This window comes from Adiantum capillus-veneris, chromosome 11 (assembly GCF_014529385.1).
Source record: "Adiantum capillus-veneris isolate H3 chromosome 11, ASM1452938v2, whole genome shotgun sequence".
Taxonomy (NCBI): Eukaryota; Viridiplantae; Streptophyta; class Polypodiopsida; order Polypodiales; family Pteridaceae; genus Adiantum; species Adiantum capillus-veneris.
This window is the reverse complement of record NC_140941.1, coordinates 63,562,151-63,568,974: the sequence shown is the minus strand read 5'-3', so window position 1 is coordinate 63,568,974 and position 6,824 is coordinate 63,562,151.

The window sequence follows — 6,824 nt, the reverse complement described above, 5'->3', positions numbered from 1 at the left end:
ATTCTCTGGCTACAACCAACTTGCAATTGCACTTGAGGATCAATACAAAACAGAATTTTCTAGAGTTGGGCATATTTGCATATCGAGTCATGCCATTTGGGTTAAACAAATGCACTTGCAACATTTCAAAGATTGATGGCACATGCTTTCAAAGAATACTTGAGGGTCTTCCTAGAAATCTATATGGATGACCTCTGTCCACACTCTCTCCTAAGAGAGGAACATACAGAACACCTCAAAAAAGTATTCGAGAAATGTAGGACATATAGAATTTTTCTTAATCCAGTAAAGTGCATTTTTATGGTCAAACAAGGACAAATCTTGGGACATACTATCTCAAAAAATGGTATATCCACAGATTTGGATAAGATAAAAGTGACTATCAAAATGCCTAAACCAATCAATGCAAAGCAAGTGCAGTGTTTTATGGGACACTGTGGGTATTACAGGAGGTTCATACACATGTATGTAATCATCACTCAACCTCTGTATAGACTAATAGTGATCTTTGAATGGAAAGATGAGTGTGAGGAATCATCTAAGAAATTAAAATATGCCCTCGTATCCGCTCCGATGCTGAAGGCACCTGATTGGGAAAAAATCTTTCACGTTCATATTGATGAGTCTGCATTTTCTATAGAATTTATTTTGGCTCAACGAGGAGAAAGAGCCATGGATTTCCCAGTCTTCTATTCCAGTCAACAACTAAACACTGATGAAAAGAACTACACAACCACCCAAAGAGAGGGGCTTGGAATGATTTATGCTGTTAAGAAATTCCAGCATTATCTTCTCGCAAATAAGTTTGTGTTTTTCACGGACTATCAAGCCCTCTTATACCTTGTCAACAAACCATGCATTATAGGGCGAATCGTAAGATGGTTCATCATATTGCTTGAGTTTGACTTAACGGTAGTGGTTAAAAAGGGGAAGACGCATCTCATAGCAGATCACCTTTCTTGATTTCCAAATGGAGAATCTCCAGGAGGAGTGGATGATAATCTCCTAGATGCATATCTCTTCAATATAGAAATGGTGCCTAAGTGGTCCCAAGAGATTACAAGCCTACTATCACAGGACAAAGAATTCAACAAAACTGACCAAGATCGTAAATGAAGAACGATTCAGCAAGCTATGAACTTTCAGTTGATTGGCGGCCGTTTATATAATATAGGCTCTGTAAAGTAGAGGGGACTGGACCATGCTCATCACCACCCAGCCATGCCCTATATAGGTCCTTAGCCTGGTAAACATAGGGACCCTCTTGACTGCATGTCCGTCCTTGCTCTTGGCCTCGTCTGGTACTGCCCTTGGCATGGCATTAATCCCCCCTTGGAGAAGCGTTTTTGTCCTTGAAAACAAGAGTGGTGATACACTAATGTTTTCCACAGTGGCATCCTTCATGGATCCAGCTATTTGCTTGACTGGCACACGGTTTAGTAGGAGGTTCAATGAAACCAAGATTAACATCTTGATTTTCCACCTTGTCGTCCATTTGCAGCCATCATGTGTTACCGGCTCTTATCCAACGTAGTGTGTATACTCCATTTAGAACGCATATACGAGCACGCTAAACGGGTTACCACAAGAAAGATATACCCCAAAGAGTACCTTTTTTGTTAACTGAGCCGATGTCAGTTAACAAAAGTTCATAAAGACCGCAGACATAGAAATGCACATGGAGGATGAATACAAAGAAGCAGTGAATATTGGAGTTACACATTTTTTACATTTTTCAAAATGGCCATGTATTGTAAATTCTTGATTTATTTCAAGCCATTGTAATATTTTTAGTGCATTACAGGCTCAATGGGAGTTCCAAGCTGTAAAGAACACGTCAGTTAGTGTGCCTAGGTTGCAAATTCAATAAGTGGTGGAGCCCCAAAGGCCTTGGGCACCCGGACATTGTATATTTTACCCTAGGTATACAAGGCAGTGTGTAAAATAAATGAGGGTTCTTGGAGCTATGAAAAAAATATTGGAGCTATGACAAAATTATCAATCCGAAGAGATGAGCTACACGGCTAGGGCATAGAAACACTCACACGATTGGTAACATGAATGGTGACTCTATGAGGTGAGATTCTTGGCTTATGGAGGAGCTAAGCCACAATGATTGGCAATCTCCACATCCACTTCCGTTTACCTCCAATCAACCTAATCACACACATTAACGATTGCAAGACGCACACAACACTAATCCTATCATGCAACACACTAATCACAAGCACACACACACACACACACAGATCTATCGAACACCGCACTGCAATCAAACCTACATCCACACACAAGCAAAAGAGGGCACTCACACAAGATTAGAGCGGGATTAAACACTAATTAGTTACAATCTAGCTAATCAAAGCATCATTAGCAATCACAACAAGTATGAGAGAGGCATAGTGAAAGAGAATTAAGCATTGATTAGTGTTATTCAAGTCACATGAGCAAGGAGAAGCTCAAGGACTCCATAGACACACACCTCCAGACCTCTCACCAAAGAGTGGTAATGATCTTGAGAACACTAATTTCTTTTACACACAACCTTTTATACCTAGGGTAAAATATGCAATGTCGGGGCACCCAAGGCCTTTAGGGCTCCACCACTTACTGACTCTAAAACCTAGGCACACTAACTGAGTTGTTCTTTACAGCTTGGAACTCCCATTGAGCCTGTAACACATTAAAAATATTACAATGGCTTGAAATAAATCGGGAATTTACAATACATGGCCATTTTGGAAATTTTAAAAAATGTGTAACTCCAATCTTCACTGCTTCTTTGTATTCATCCTTGATGTTCATTTATACACCTTTGGTCTTTAGCAGCTTTTGTTAACTGACGTCGACTGAGTTAACATTCCCCCCTTCCTTGGCCACTATTGAAAAGTGTCCATGGAGTCTCTGGAAGGTTTTTGATTGGTTGTTGATGGGTTGATCATCTTCATTTGTTGTTGAATTTGTTGATGAGATTCAATTTGTTGCAGTATCTTGATTGGTCCAAATATGTTTGATGTGAGAGATGATGTTGCATTTGTCTGTTGTAATAGCATAATGATGAAGCTGTTGTTTATTTATGAAAAAGTATGTATAAGGGAAGTAGAATGATGAGGTTCTAAATTAGGGTCTAATACCTGGATGACTAAAGGAAAAAAACATAGTGGTAAAAAAGTGCCTTTGGGATATGTGAATTATTGGAGTACTTATTAGCATGGGAAATATTAATAAAGTACTCAAGGGATTATTTGTTGATAGATATGGCATTAAAAAGGCAATGATGGAACATTGTTTTGCCTATTGTAGGTGCATAGGTGGAAGCAAAAAAGAGTGTCTAATGCATATGTCCAGTGGTGGGACATCCTATATATGCATACACAGAAATGCATGGAAAACAATATGCTGTGCAAGAAGAATTTTGAGAGGTTCTTTAGAAAGATGGTGTAGCTATAAAAGCATATGACATGGATTTGCAAGCTAGCACCCCTTTAAAAATGGTTTTCATTGTCGAGAATATGTGCTCTCATCTTACTGTGCACTGTGCGTGAGTGTTGGACTCTACGACACTCCACCAATTGTAAGTTAATAGACTTCGACGCTTATGATCATCTCATCCAGCATGAGCGACATGACTTAGATATGCTCAACTCTTCCAGCTTGAGCATAAGCCTAATAATTACGACTCTTAGCATAGAGTTTATTACGACTTGAAGCGTTGGGACTAATGCTTTGCTCATTTTATGGCCCAGCAGCCGGACTCTAACTATGCCAAAGAGTATTTTTTGCACCCTGTCGACGTCTTGACTTTCTACATTCTTGTGCTTACTTACAAACATTTCTTTAGGTAAAAGTAAGCTTGAATCCTCAAAAAGAGAATTAGTGAAGGACCAAGTTGGCATTTAAGGTTTCTTTTGCCATACCTATTTTATCATCTTTGAATCTTTATTCGCATTTTTCACACTTGGGGCTTTGCAAGCACACACCTCTGCACAAAAGTGTCAACCCAAGGACTCACACACACACACACACACACACACACACACACTCTATCTTGGCTCTTTGCAGGCTCACCAGCTCAAGGCCTTGGAAAGAAGCCTACTACGGCAAAAAGCATGAAAAATGACTCAATTTTGACTTTTGAAGGGGTACCCCTTTCAATTTGGGCATCTCGGCTTTGATTGGTCCACCTTGCACCCAAATTTAGCAACTTGGGAGGGGGTAGCCGCCTTTGCTTCATTTGCTCACTTGCTCTCTTCTTTTTTGCACTTGGGAGGGGAGTGCACTAGCAATGTCGCTAATTCCCCTTGGCATTTTTTATTTTTATCTTTCCTTCATTTTCACCCTGTGGATTACCTTTGATTTGGCTCAACTTTGGCCTTTGACCATCCATTTGACTACTCTCAGCTCTCATGGCCCCTTGTCCGGCTCTTTGCTTGATCCACCTTCCATCAGCCTTCTCTCTCTCTCTCTCTCTCTCTCTCTCTCTCTCTCTCTCTCTCTCTCTCTCTCTCTCTCTCTCTCTCTCTCTCCTCACTTTGCCACCTTCAATCAGCTCCTTGAAGGCCTTGAACACTCCCTCTCTCACTCTCTCTCACCCCACAGGACTCACGTCCTCCTCATAGGCCCTATGCACTAGCGACCTCGCTAGAGAGAGGGGGGGGGGGGGGGGGGGGGGGGGGGGGGGGGGGGGGTTCGAGGGCATGGGAACAGGCTCTACCTTGGCCCTGCCGCACCACCAATTGTGCACCACCACCCACTAGTGCCACCGACCATCGGCTATCATAGCCTACACTAGCCAAAATGGGCGTCACCTCCACCTTGCATTGTCAAGCCCGTGCACACAATGCCCACAAGGAGCACACCATCACTACGAGCTCCAAGGGAGCATTTCTCCCATGCGATACCTACCAGGGGTATCCCCTCTTGCTCTTATACCCCGAATCACCCTTCCTACCTTGTGCATGTGGCCCCTTTTTTACCACCACATGTCTCCTCCAGGGCACCCTAAACTCCCAAGCTTCCAACCCTTGACATAAAAATCCTTAAAATGGCATGTAAAAAAACCCTTTTTGGTCCCCACCTTCCCCATTCTCCCATATCTTGCCTGATTGTCAAATTTCCCAGCTGCAAAACCTGGCCAATAGAGTGGGTCCTTGGCTTCAAACCTCTCCGTGATTTCCACGCTTTGGCTTTTTCGGCCTCTTTTCCCAAGGCAGTCCAAATCGCCAAAAACCAAGCCGGCAGCATGATGTCGGAAACGAACGTTGACTTCAATTTGAAACACCTCTCTGGTCCGAACTCTGATTGAGGTGATGCCAGTCCCGATTGGCTCCACTTGCTTCATGCTACCCTCTCAAAACCCTGACGAGGCCCAAAAGAGACCATAAGTCACGTCCTCCAATGCACTCAAGTGGGCACAAACCCGGCCCCCAACAAAACTTCAAGTGGCCATAACTTGCTACCCAGAACTCCGATCTGCAATCCAAAAAGACGGGTATGAAAGACCGTAGGGAGATTAAATATCGGATCCTCCTCCCAGCCAACCTATTATAGGAGGGCCCATAGCCCTTCTATACTGGATCCCCTATCCACACCTTCAGTCCGTCCCTTGGCCTCAGTCCATGACTCCCCTAGGTCGGGCCCTGCCCTCTAGCCCTTGGCCCGACATTACTCCCCCCTTGGAGAAGGAGTTTCATCCTTGAAAGCAAAAGTGGTAGGATCTTCATAAGAACACTAATGTTTTCTACAGTGGTATCCCTCATGGATCCAGTTGTTTGTTTGATCAAAACCATGGTGCAGTAGGAGGTCCAATATAATCAAGAAGAACATCTTGATTTTGCACATTGTTGTCCATTTGCAACCATCTTTTGTTATTGCTTCCAATTAAATCATAGTGTGTAGACTCCATTTAGAATGCACGCCAGCATGCTAAACGAGTTATCACAACAAAGATGTACCTAAAAGAGTATCGTTTTTCACTTTCCATGAAGGTAACTTGTTGACATAACTCATCATCGAAGTATAAGTCCTTGACTTGTTCTCAAATTTCATCAGTAAACAACGCCACCATAACTAGTGTTCAAGGTTGAGAACCTGACTTATACATGAAGAGACTAAACCTAATCGCAAACATGCTTTATCTGATGGTAAGCAAACTCCAAGTAAAGCAATAAGTGCTTATTAATTGGAGTGCTTGGTGCTAATGTACGCACTTTGCATATCCTTTAGCACAAGATTACACTTTGTAATCTATCTATCCCCTTGGATAACTGACAATATTGAGGTGTGTTTCCCCCATGGTTTACAGACAGTCTTCCTAGATGACTGGTAAATGGGGATCACAATATCATACAACATTGATGAGGAATCAACAATGTCCGGAATAACCATCGTGGTTAACTTTTAAAATCCACAAGCACCCAAACCGAGCCATGATCTCTATTGGTGATTGGTAGACCCAAAAGTATTATCATAGAGATACTGCACAAAGAGTGCAAAATGCTCCATAAGCAACAACTTGATGAATACGCATGTAGTTCCAAATCAACGTTTTCTAAACATTAGGGACCTTAACACCTAGTGTGCATGCATTTACCCAAAAATAGATCCGAACCTGTATATCCATGATCATTCTTGCCAATGTGATACTCCTAGCCCACATTAAAGAGAAGTGGAATTAGTTTTGAAAAGAAACTAAATACTTGCTGTTGCAAACATTTGCAAGCCATCCTAAAACGTTTGAACATAATATAAGGGGAAACATGAACCACTTCTAGGTACAAACAATGAAACTTTTTCATTAACGTCTCATAGCCTTGCTATAGGCA